Raw genomic sequence first — 13,368 nt, 5'->3', positions numbered from 1 at the left:
AGGTAGTATGGGGGGGGAGAGGTGCAGGAGTTGAAAGAGATGGTGAGAGATGGTCTCAATTCTCTTAATTAACTAAGATGCATAGTCATCCACAAGAATGAATGAGGGGAGCTGTTTAGGAGTGAATTGAAGAGTGAAAAGACTTCGGAATAATTATTGAAGAGAAGAGAGGAGATAAGACAGAAAGGGAGACTAATAAAGTACTAAAAGCTCAGGCAAAGTTTGAGACCATAAATTTGTAACAAACAATTTTGTATGCATCCCTGGTTTTTATGAAGTGAAATAACTTAACAATGAAGACTTTAATGCTCTGTATCCAAATTGCCTGGGTTTATACTGTATCTTTCTCACTTGCCATATTTCATTGATGCTTTTTTTTTTCACATTTAACACTGCTGAAATCAGAATGTATCTATCAGCTGATGGTATCTTGCAATTAGAATTGCAGCATTTTCTTTTGCTTTTTCAAAATAATGGGATGTCTACAGCTGATTGTATCTTTGATTTGATGTAAAATTGTGGGCAACTTAACCCCTGTGAAACAGTTTTCCTGCCTGTAAATGGGCAAAAATCTCTCTTATGGCTCATGGAAGTAAAATTAGATCATACATGGAAAATAGTTAAAATGCGGCCACATGTAGCAAATAATTGAAAAATGCTGGTTAATACTTTTTCTCCTGCTGTGTTCATCCAGCTGAACGGAGAAGAAAAGAATGGTCATGATCACATTGATTTAGTGTCAGAATTTTGTGGAGCAAATGCTGATGAAGAAGGATGCAAAGGACTGACCGTCCTGAAAGCGAGTTAGCGGAGGAGCAGAGGCTGGGACGGCGGAAGAAACACTAGAAAGTGGAGGAACCTGGAGGTCTGGTGAGAAGGGGGAAAAGGGCAGCTGTGAGAGGCATAAAGAAGGTTCTAGTCGGGGAGAGGGACGTTTATGTTTCACACTTTAGAGGTGGAACAGCTCTGAATTCTGAGCACAACCACTGAAGTGAGGGACTGAAATGGAGTAAAAGTAGAGACACTATAGAGGAGCTCCACCTTCCCTTCAGTCTGAAGATAATGAACTGAAACGGTCCCCTATTTAGAGAAGCTGAGGGTGTGCAACACTGCTGTCCCAATGAGGTGGCCTGTACCACTCTTACAATGAGAGGAACCGATTTAAAAATACATTGTTTAGAAGTCTAGCTTGTGCCTATTCATATACTTTTTTTTTAAAAGATATAATTACCTGGGACTAGATGTTTTGACCTTCAGTAAAACTTTCACAGTACCACACTGGAAAACATCGCCCTGATGAAACATTTCTCATAAACACAATTTGCCACCGTGCACTCGAAAATTAGTCATCTTATTGAATACTTTTATTTAGAAAGGGATCCTAAGGACTACATACTTTGTTGTAACATCTATTTAGTATTCCTTCGTTAACAGAGAAATCTGGAGAGATTCTTGGGAAGAAACATATGTCTTTCATCTGAACCTTATAATCAGCTCAATAATTGCAGGAGAAAAACAGCAGACTAATTCTCGAATTTAGATAAAACAAAAGCTGCCACCAAATGATTTGAATTAAACACTTTATACTCTGTTTAACCTGTACAAATGTTTCGTTGGGTATCTTACCCTTGTGGCGTCATTTTCATAAACTAAACTCTCCCTAACAACGCTGACTTCTTGTCAGCAATTACATTTTACAAAACATCATTTTCATATAGTTGGTTTCACGTGACCCTAAGGAAAACATATCTTATCCCCTTCTTTCCCCATTTGCTGTTAAGATAAGGGGTTTTCTCTGGGTGACATAGTCGGTAAAAGTTAGAACATGATCTGTTCCAAAACTTAGCCTTATTCATTGTCATTTATCTGTCTTACATAGCGCGCTTGCACAAACACACGCACTATCTGTCACTCTCCGTCCTCTTCATTGGATAGTCTATCCTTCTCCCCTACTTGTTCCCCAGTACCAATTTGGGGGGGAGCATATGGCAGGTCCAACGTAGAGAATCATTTTAATAAGCTTACATCTGGAATCATTCTATAACATCATCATTGTAACTTGTTACAAATATTCAGGAAACCAACGGGTCATTTAAAATTACATGATGCCAAAAAATTTAAAAAAAAAATTGGTTCGACTACCATTTGTCATCCAAAGAGTTATTTCCGTTTGATGCGGTTGCCGCCTAAGGGCCAAAGAATGACTCCTTGAGACGTGAATCGCAATTAGCTGAATGAGCCCCATGGGTCGATTTCCTGATTTTTGCCACTTGAAGCAATTCTCAAAGACATTAAAGGGACTTCCGATTAATTTTAATGAAATTCGAGAGCTGTTATATGGTAGTTTGCATCTTCAACGGTACATTAATTTGCAAATGATGGGGACAGCCTTTAAGAATTGGATGCTTCTTTAACATTTAGGATCAGATAGTAAAAATAATTACTTTCTCTCATTCTTTTATGCTTTTCCATAATTTGAAGATGGCCATAAACAAGGACCATTTCCTGGAATGCCCAGGAAATGGGTGGGTGAGTCATTCTTTAAGTGTTATCAGATTCATAAGGACCCATTGCAGTGAAGTAGTCAGATGATATTGGACATTGATTCTAAAATGTGCAGAAAAGGAAAGTTACTCAGCATGCAGGAATAGTTCATTCATGTTTTTCCTGCTTGTCCAAATAAAGATACAAGTTGTGATCCTGGGCATGGTGGTGGTTTTTTCCAAAGGTACCTCTCAAGATACATCTATCCTTTGCTCATCCTTTCCATTAGGTTGTAAAGCCCCTAGGGATTCTTATGGCTTTGTCAGGAGTTGAGCTTCTCTTGCAATAACCCTAGTCATTCAAAAGTGACCATAGCAAGGCCTGTCTTTTGGGCAACTCATTTCCAAAGGAGACGACAATACCAGTGACTAGTTTTCAGTTTGGTTTATCACCAAAGCAACAATAACAAAAGTCTAAGGTTTTAATGATCGTAAGCTTCTTTTTCTAAGGCTTCAATCATGGCAGAGTAGCAAAAAAAAACATAAAAATGCTACTTCACACATAGGGGCAATAGAGGGGTTCACAACCAGAAAGTCAAGGGCCCAGTAACAATCATGCATTTTTGCCAAGAAGAAAACTTCTGTGAAAAGATCAAATAAGTACATAGACCTACATGTTGAAGGCATAAAATATTTCACTCTCATGGTATGAGCAAGGCTCCTGGGATGAGGAACTTTTCCTAAACTCATGTGCCTCTAAGTTAGCTTTTCTCTGCACCAGATTTTGTTCATACTTTGTTCTGCCACAATTTTTTTTCATACCTTGATGATGCACTTACCATCTTTTAATTGACATACATGCTTATCTGTTTCTCCTCACCTTCCTACTCCTACCCTAACCATTCCTTCAGAATGGGAATCAGGTCTAACTACTCTCGCTTCAGAGCCCAATTCACACATAATAACTTCTTAATCAATGTGGGTTTAATTTATTTATGAGAATAGTCTCATTTTGAACCTGAGACTACAGCAGCGAGTATCATTAATCAACTTTGGGTTGGTCAAATTTCTTTTTTTTTTTTTAAGGTTTTATGTATTTAGGATAGAGAAATAGCAGGAGAGAGAACACAAGCACAGGGGAGGTGGAGAGGGAGAAGCAGGCTCCCCACTAAGCAGGGAGCCCGACATGGGGTCAGTCCCAAGATGCTGGTATCATGACCCGAGTCAAAGGCAGACAGACACTTAACGACTGAGCCACCAAGGTGCCCAGCACTGGTCAAATTTCTTATGTCTGGACAAAGAAATTAAAATGTCAAGCAGCCAATTTTTTTTTCCTTTATCCAGAGCCTCAAGTTTTTTATCATGCTTTTGCTGAATGGAGTTATTACTTTGAGATGATTATGAATACATCCTCTGAAATGAAGTTTTTGCTTGAAAGACTATAATCTAAAGGTAAATGCTAAGGATGAAAGTACAAAATCATTTTCCCTGAGGAAAAAACATCTCCCATTCAATCATAAGATTTTAATTTTTAGTCATTAGAAAATGAGAAACATTAAACCTAGTTTGAGACCATTTTTGTAACATGCTGTATTAGCTAGAAATGCCTTTAACTACAAGTAACAGAAAGCCTGACTATAGTAGCTTAAATTAATAGGGATTTATTTTTCTTATCCAGTAGGAAGCCTAGAGTGGCCCAAAATATCGGGTCCTACATTTCTTATTCCCTTAACCTTCCCTTAGACTCTCAGGTTGGCTACCACAGCTCCAGGCATCACATCTACATTTAAGGTAGGATGTCAGTAGAAGGATTGTTCCAGCCTACTTTTTAATCAAGAAATTATCGGCTCGGGTCATGGTCTCAGGGTCCTGGGATCGAGTCCCGCATCGGGCTCTCTGCTCAGCGGGGAGCCTGCTTCCTCCTCCCTCTCTGCCTGCCTCTCTGCCTACTTGTGATCTCCGTCTGTCAAATAAATAAATAAAATCTTTAAAAAAAAGAAAATGAAAATGAAAACATTTCTAAAGCATTTATCAACAGACTTAGACCTCAATTCATGAGCTTCACCTAGGTCATATGGTCATTTATGAATGCAGGTAAGTTTGGGAGAAAGAACTCCAGTGGAAGGGGGTAAAGTACTTTGTCCAGGGAGTTGGGAATGGCTTTGGGGGAAGCAATCAGCAAAGGCAGCCCCAGAAGACGACATGAGCTGATGGAAAATCATGCAATCTTAATCCTACATTGGGATAACTCTTTGGCTGCTTATTTTTTATTTTCTTAGGTCTTAATGTCTTTATCTTAAACAAGGAGTTCTTATTATTATTCACCAAACATTACATATTTGAGAAAGAGAAGATGTTAGTAAGAATGCAGTGATGGTAATATAAACTATTTGGGGATGTATATGAAAGCCCCTTCTTCTAGGACTTTTGAGCTAACCATTTCAGCTGTCCTATGCATCAATGTTTTCTGAAAATTATATGAGTCCAATTAGATAATCCCAAAATTCTTTTCTGTTTTATCAATTACCTATGATTTGTGGTAATAATCCATTTATTAAATAAGTATCTAGAAATCTTGGGGCTTAGAACATTATTGAAATCAAAAAATTTGAAGTGGTATAATCATTGTAGAAAGGAGTTACAGATTTCTATACCGCATGAGTAAGTATATACTTTTCAACATAAACACCAGAGAAATGCTTGCACTTGTACACTAATAAATATGTATAAGAATGTTCACAGACACACTGTTCATATAGCAAGTACCCAGAAACAACTCAAATGTCTAAAGAGTAGGGAATAAATAAATTGTAGTGCTACTTCAATTACTACTTCACAGTAGTTACAATGAATGAAGTACGTCTAGTTGGAACACTATGGATGGTTTTATAAATAAAATACTGGGAATGAAAAGATAAGTCCTGAAAGTTTATATACAAAATGTCAATACCATATTTATAAAGTTAAGACAACTAAAACCAAACAACACATTATTAAGACTATGTAAAAGAATATAACTACATGCTTCAAATGGCAATGAAATTATTATTATAGGAATCAAGGTAGTAATTACATTAGGAGGGAAGAGTTCAATGTACAAGATGGAGGAGTTATCACAAACAATATTAGTTATCACATTGGAAGGTAGATTTATGGATATTTATTATAGGATTTTAAATAAATATGTAGGTAAGTAAATAGATATGTACATGCATACAAAAGTCCAGTGGACTAATGATAAAGTATATCAAGAATTGATTCAGATTATTTATATTTCAAGTAAAAAAATTTTTTCCTTTTTAAAGACTTTATTTATTTATTTTTGAGAGAGAGAGAGAGAGAATGAGAGAGAGAGAACATGAGTGGAGAAAGGTCAGCAGGAGAAACAGGCTCCCTGCCAAGCAGGGAGCCCAATGTGGGACTCGATCCCAGGACTCCAGGATCACGACCTGAGCTGAAGACAATCAAGTAACCAACTGAGTCACCCAGGAACCCTCAAGCAAAAAAAAAAAATTTTAAGTCCATACCACTTATAGGAGGTCTTTAAGATAAAGACCTTATTAAGCTATGTTCTTCCTTTCTCCTATAAAACAAATGATACAGAACTTCATTCACCAAAAATAGAATTTCTTTGTTATTTAGAATGTCTTCTACTAGAGCACCTACTCATTTAACCAGTGCTAATAAAACAAGGTGGGAAACCAGAAATGTACCGTAACAACCTGCCCTGAACCCTAGTCCCTCTTGGGATGACCACATTCTATTCTCTTTGACCACCAGTCTCATCCCTGTGCTCCTTCAGGAGGAAAGTCAGGACGATGAAATGTGAGGGTCCATCCATGGCATCTTCCTGAGCAGAAAGCAGATTGTTGAGATGAATACTTGCTGTTTCAAAGCACGTCCTCTACTGGGTGCAATCAGGCTGTCAAGATATGCTTTAAACTACTCATAAATCCACAAGTTAATGAGGAATACGGTAGATGAGGAAAAGGACAAGGAATTGAAATTTACTAACACATATACCCAAACCCAAGCAATTCATTTATTTGTTCAATATAACACACACACACACACACAGTGCCATTCACTGTTATGGGCATGGGGATATATATATCTATATATCGCTAAACAGGATAAGAAGAATCTTTGCTTTTGTGGAAACTCCATTCTACTGGAGAACACTAACCATACTAAAGTAAACACGTAAACAAGATTATTTGAGCACAAGAGTGAAATGAAGGAAATGAAATCATGTATTGTAATAGAGATTGAGAAGAAAAACATGGCTTTAACGCACAATTGACTTCAGTCTTCTAACCTTTTTAGGTCTTCGATCTACAGAAACTTTGAGATTGCGTTAGTATTCATTAGAACAAAATCATGGCCCCTTAGGCTTGTAAAATTGGCTAGTATCAATCAACCAAATTTAAGTGTTATTAGGCAAACACACGTGAAACTATTGAAATCTATCAAGATATGTGGAGAGCATATGCCTCTTTGCCAGTCGGCCACTCTGCAATCAGGCCTCCGTTTAACCCTTTCCCTACCTCTTCCTTGAAAACCTTTCACATGAGAGGAGAGCCACCCTTTCTGTAATGACCAGCAGCTCCTGAAGAATAAATTTCTTTTAACAGGACCCATGCTTCTGACATAGCTAATCTTTTTATTCTAAGGGAATTTAAATTTGTGCATAATTTATATAGGCACAGATTTGGAAAAGCATGTTACATATTCAAATATATATGCATATATAGTTGCTTGGTTATATGTGTGTATATGTATACATATATCCATCTCATCTTGGGATTCCCTATCCAGATGAAGTTTCATACCTAACTGACACCCTCCAACACCCATTCCTACACGGTTTTGAATTAGCACCCATGTAGAAAACTTCTAGACTCTAACGAAAGTGTGACATCAGCCAAGACATCAATTAAATCTTAGCAAAAAGTTTACCAATTCCCATGTGTACGTTTGTGATTGTTTTCAACATGTAAACCTGACCCAGAGTTGCTATCAGAAAAATGACCAACTCTGCTCTCAAATATGACATCTACATTTGATATCTAACATAACTTGTCATCCCCAGCTGCAAATTTTGATTTTGGAACAAATTTCTTGAGCTTTTAATTCAACATCTGTTATTCACTAGGTAACAGGAGTGAGAGAATTTTCTAGAAGATCTGTTATACGACCATTGCATTGACCCATTTCAAAACCAGAAAGATGTCAGGCAACAACTCACATACAAGCAACATTCCTATTGAACATTTCATCAACTACCTGGCAGTTGTTTTTTCTTTTCTTTTTTTTTTTTTTAAGATTTTATTTATTTATTTGACAGACAGAGATCACAAGTAGGCAGAAAGGCAGGCGGAGAGAGGAGGAAGCAGACTCCCCACTGAGCAGAGACCCCCCGATGCAGGGTTCGATCCCAGGACCCTGGGATCCTGACCTGAGCTGAAGGCAGAGACTCAACCCACTGAGCCACCCAGGCGCCCCCTGGTTGGCAGTTTTTGAAACACTGTGGTGAGCTGCTGGTCATAAAGACTATAGAACTGGGGTGCCTGGGTGGCTCAGTTAGTTAAGTGTCCGCCTCTTGATTTTGGCTCAGGTCATGATCTCAGGGTTGTGAGATTGATCCCTACATTGGGATATGTGCCCAGTGTGGAGCCTGCTTAAGATTCTCTCCTTCTTTCTCTGCCCCTCTGTTCTCTTAAAAAAATAAAAAATAAAACAACTATTGAGCCTGTTCTTTACCTGCCTCAGATGTAAATGTTTCAGACATCAAAAAAGAAACAAACAAAACAAAAAACCCCAGTAAAATAGAGGAGGAAATCAAAACAGCAAACAAAGTTAAAGCCATTCTCATCTGCTAAGAGACTCATGCCCTGTCTCTCTGGACATTTTTGAAAAGTCCTATTTATAAACATGGCCCCCCTCATTTCTAAATAACCATAGTTCAACCATACTCTGTCCAGAACCATGATCCCAGTAGATTGTTTACACCGCACTTCTACCTTTTTCTAAAATGGTTCCCATGAGAAGCGTTAACCCCAGAACACATTCTATATAATAGCCTCCCTCACAGTGAAAAGGGAGATGGAGTCATTCTCAGGCTCTCATGAAATCTAGATGGGGAAAAGAGTATTAGGAGGGGTTGGGACTATTCTGTTAGGAGTGTTTCCAGGCTTTAGTTTTTCTATGATGGGAAAAAATTACTTGTTTCAAAAGCAAGATGTCAATGTTATTTTTAGCTATCAATCACATTTTGTGCAAGGAACTCAGTTTTAGATATCGATCACTTTTTGTACAAGGAATTCAAAATTTATCTTTCTCTTTTACTATAATAAAAGTAAATATACACAAAGTGTTCCAACCAAACTAATTTCAGAGCTATTTAACTAAACCTTCAAAATAAGGTTTTCCAAACAAAGAGACGATCTATGTTATAGCCCAACAAAGGGAAAGTCAGCCAAACAAAGAGATGATCTATGTTATAAAATATTTGTAATAGTCCACTAATATAAGTGATATGTGAAATGTGGATATATGAATTGTTTGCCTTTCCGGGTAACTAACTGGAAATTGTACAAACTTTGATAGTCAAAGGACTTCTTCCAGGGACATTCATCTGTAATTCATTCATCTGTAAAAAGTGAAAGGCTTTTTATTTTATATGGACAGCTACCTACTCGGTATCTATGTCCTGAGAACAAAGCCAAAATGGACTGAATTGACCACATTCTCCTCCATCCATCGGAGTGTTTGGTCTCATATAAATATTTGCGTACAAGGCCTTCTCAGAGTTTTTTTTTAACATTAATAAAGAAAAATTTATTTCTTCATTTCTAACCATTGCTAATGAAATGTGGCTCTGGGCAATACATCACCAGGAAAGGAGGGGTTGTACAACTTTCTGAGAACTCAATGAAACATAGAGCCATTTTGATGATCTGTAACCATGATTCCCTACTTAGATTGGCTTCTTTTATTTCCTTTGTCCAAATCACATTTCTCAAAATGTCTGATGAAATGTCTAAATATCTTACCTCTCCTCTGTGTGGTACTGAGAATGTAATTTGAGGAGTCAAGAACAATTGCCACCTTGCTGTGTTCCATCTTGTACCACTTGCTCTTAAATCATTGTGGCCCAGAAGTAATACTTTCCTGTGAAGAGTCACCATGGTGTTATTAATAAACAGCTACTCTGCTGATAAATCAATATCTGGCTTCTAATAAGTAGGGGAGTGTCATGCTCATCTCTTGTTCCTGGAATGCCAAATGTTTATAATTTCAGTTTTGGACTCAAGAAAGTATAATTACGGTTATAGTAATGGAAATGAAAGGATTTTTTTTTTTAAACCCATTCTCTTGTTATACAGAGATATTGTCAAAAGTTTCTTCAGGTTTGGATATCCCAGTTTAAATATATCCCAGTGAATGGGATGCCTCAGTGGCTCAGTTGGTTAGTGGCTACCTTCGGCTCAGGTCATGATCCCAGTGTCCTGGGATCGAGTCCTATATCGGGCTCCTTGCTCGGCAGGGAGCCTGCTTTTCCCTCTGCCTCTGCCTGCCTCTCTGTCTGCCTGTGCGTGCTCGCTCTCTCTCCCTCTCTCCCTGACAAATTAAAAAAAAAATAAATAAATAAACAAATACATCCTAGTGAAGAATTTAAATATATTCAAATATATCCTAGTGAAGCTCCCAGAATTTGGGGAAGTTGATGTTGCCCTTTATGGAAAGCCACTATTGATTTCTTGGGGGTTGGGATCATGGCCACAGCAGGAAGACTGGATTCACGTTTTCTTGCTAAGTTCTGACTTGGGACCAACAGAATTCAGTTCCTCTGCCAGTATTATCTTCGAGCACATGGTGCCAAACTCACAGAAGCAATCTTCTCCCTCTGCTACATTTACTCCATATTTCAGCCCAGTTTCATCAGGTCTTCTTCTCTCCTGCTCTTTCCCTTTCCCTTTCCCTCTCCGTGGTACCTCTTCAAGAATCTTGAACTTCATGGCTTAAATTATTACATCTATAGATGGTTCTGAAGTAAATATTTCCATCCTAAACCCTCCAAGGTATTCTATATCTTTGTTTCAAATAACATGCTGGACATCTTCACCTGATTTCTTTCAAGCACCTCAAATTCAACAGATCCAAAATGGAATACCTCTTTGCCTCCTAAATCAGGATTTCCTCAGGCTGTCCCCATCCTCCCAACTACTAGGTATCAAACCTGGCCTTCATTTTTTACGCTTCCTTCTCTCTTGCTTCCCACAACAAGCTGCTCACTTTTGTTGATCCTACCTGTGTGAATCTGTCCCTTTCATTCTTTTTTGCCTTGCCAGAGCCCTATTTCAATTCCTTCTGATCCTAGACCTGTGGTAGGGGCCTGGTGTCCTAACTGGTTTGGATACTACCTCCTGGCTCTCTGTCCCACACTCCGTCTTATAGACTGCCGGACTGCTTCCACTACTCTGGTCCTCAGAAAACTGCTTCCTGCAGTTGCCTAAGAATTGAGCCCACACAGCACAGTTTGTAATTGACAGCTTTACCCAAGGCTACAGGTCATTCCTCACTTCCTTCCTTTCTGTATACTCTATTCTCTGATAAAACCAAGCTGCTTGGCGAATGTTCCAGATGGAGTCTCCTGGGACGCAGACTCTGAGGCAAAGAATAGGGACAAGTGGTTTACTAGGGAGGGAAGGAAGTAGGGTTGGGCAGATGAGTTTCCTCGCAGGCCTTGGAGGAGGAGGTTTGGGAGGTGGTCAGGCCCTGAGAGATGTCCTGAGTTAGGGCTAGAGGTCTGGGCCTTGATAAGCCCTCACTAATCTACCACTGGACATGGCCCACCTCAGCAAAGGCAGTTTTCTTCTGTTGAGGCAAACCCCAAAACAGCCAACAGCTGATACCCATCTTCTGGTGGCATTCCCAGCAGTTAGAGGAACAAATCCTTTCTACTCCCTTTACTCCTCAAAGTGGATGTGAGCAACACATCACACACACACAACTGAGGGGCTGCCATCCACTCTCATGACTCACCAACCTGTTTCTTTAGGGATAATATGCCCCACCCATTACATTCTCCAGTCTCCTTTGCAAAGGGCTGTGACTAAGTTCTAACCAGTGCCTGTGAAAAAAAGTGATCTGTGCAACTGCCAGATTGGTATCCGGAACGGGTACTCTGTCCATGTCTCCATCTTCCTTCCTGCTTCCTGGAAGGTGGGGGACGGGTGGCACAGGGCACGTGTTTCATGGGACACAAGCTATGTACTAAGGATGGCACGCGGGAGGATGCACTGGGTTTGGAGTTAACATACCATCTCCGGACTGCTCATGGAAGGGAAAAAAAAAAAATTCCCATCTTGCTTAAGCCACTGGTATTTTTAGTCTTTGTTATTTTAGCTGAACTTGTACATCCTATCTAGTTCAAGCAATGACACTTCTCTTCCTCATTTCCATGTGTCCATAGTGCACCAATTGTTCAAAACCAGTTCAAATGCTACTCTACCCCGAGAAGTGTGTGGATCTCCTTTCTTCACCTCTGTAGCAGGAAGGAGCATTTTCCTCTGCTGATCTTCCATAGTCATCACAAATAGTCATTCTTTCCCTAGTTCTCAACTCCTCTATAAACTGTGATATACTGCAGAGCAACATCTGAGCATTGGAATTCCTGATCCACCATAATTTTAACCAAAGGTCTTTCACTGGGAGATGTTCATAGTATTCATGGACTCAATGGAGTTCTTTTTCATATCGGATTGAGCATGGCATTCCTATAATCTTTCACTCACCAGTTTTGTAACAGAAAGCTGTTACACTTGTCAGAAGTAACAAAGAATCCCATTTTTTTTCTCTCACTCAATGCCCCACACATACTTCAAGCTGGTTTACATATTCCCTCTTAGGTGGAGTGCCATAGGAATACGTTCTCAGTCCTGCTGCTATCTTCTCTCTCTCTAGTTCTAACAAGAGGTTAATATTTACATTTAGAGAAGAGAAGATTTTACCAAACAGGTTCTCTGAACTGGGATACTCCCTCTCTCCCAGGGGTGGGAGTGAGTAGTGGAGTAGTTAGTTGTTCCAGCAGCTCTGCTGGTTGGCTCAGCCCACAGAGGTAGGCAGCAAGTGATTCTCTCTGAGGATCTCCTGTTAACACCCTCCTCCTCCTTTTCTTGTGTTACAAGTGCTTTATTCCATGCTTTCTTGGGTTCAGGGAAAGATCCAGAACTGGACTGCCTGTGTCCTGAGTCTGGCCTTGTCATTTACTATAGAATGGTGATCTTTAACGAAGGTGTTCAACCTCTTCAACATAGAGGGGTTTTTTAACCATAAAATGGGAATAAAAGAGGGACAATAAAATGTGATTAGACCATGGGCTCTGAAGCTTAGAGTGCCTAGAAGTTTCATTCCAGCTCCACCAGTAGGTGTGCATGTCCATGCATACCTTGAAAGCAGTGGAAGGAAGAGGAAAGACTTCATTAAGAAGGTGACACTTGAGGTGATGCTTGGGGGTGCATAGGAATTTGATTGGGCTGTGGGAGGAAGGAGAAGTCTTCTTAGCAGAAGAAACAGGCTAAGCCCAAGAGATTAGAAAGGACTACCTTGTCCTAATGATCTGACTGTCTCATCCTTTTCTGGAGCCCACGGGATACAAAACATGGTAGTAGTGAGCATGCAAGCGTGCACACACACACACACACACACACACACACACACACACGAATGCACACATGCACACGAGCAGGAGAATGAAAACACAGATCCTCAGAGAGACCCACTTGCTGCCTATCTTTGTGGGCTGATTCTGTAGCAGCGAGAGAAAATGAAAGATTCAAGAAATTAACAAAATATAGATGGAGCTATAGCTTGCTGATTA

This window comes from Mustela putorius, unplaced genomic scaffold, assembly GCF_011764305.1.
Source record: "Mustela putorius furo isolate JIRA1106 unplaced genomic scaffold, ASM1176430v1.1 tig00000275_pilon_pilon_pilon, whole genome shotgun sequence".
Taxonomy (NCBI): Eukaryota; Metazoa; Chordata; class Mammalia; order Carnivora; family Mustelidae; genus Mustela; species Mustela putorius.
This window is presented reverse-complemented; position numbering follows the sequence as displayed.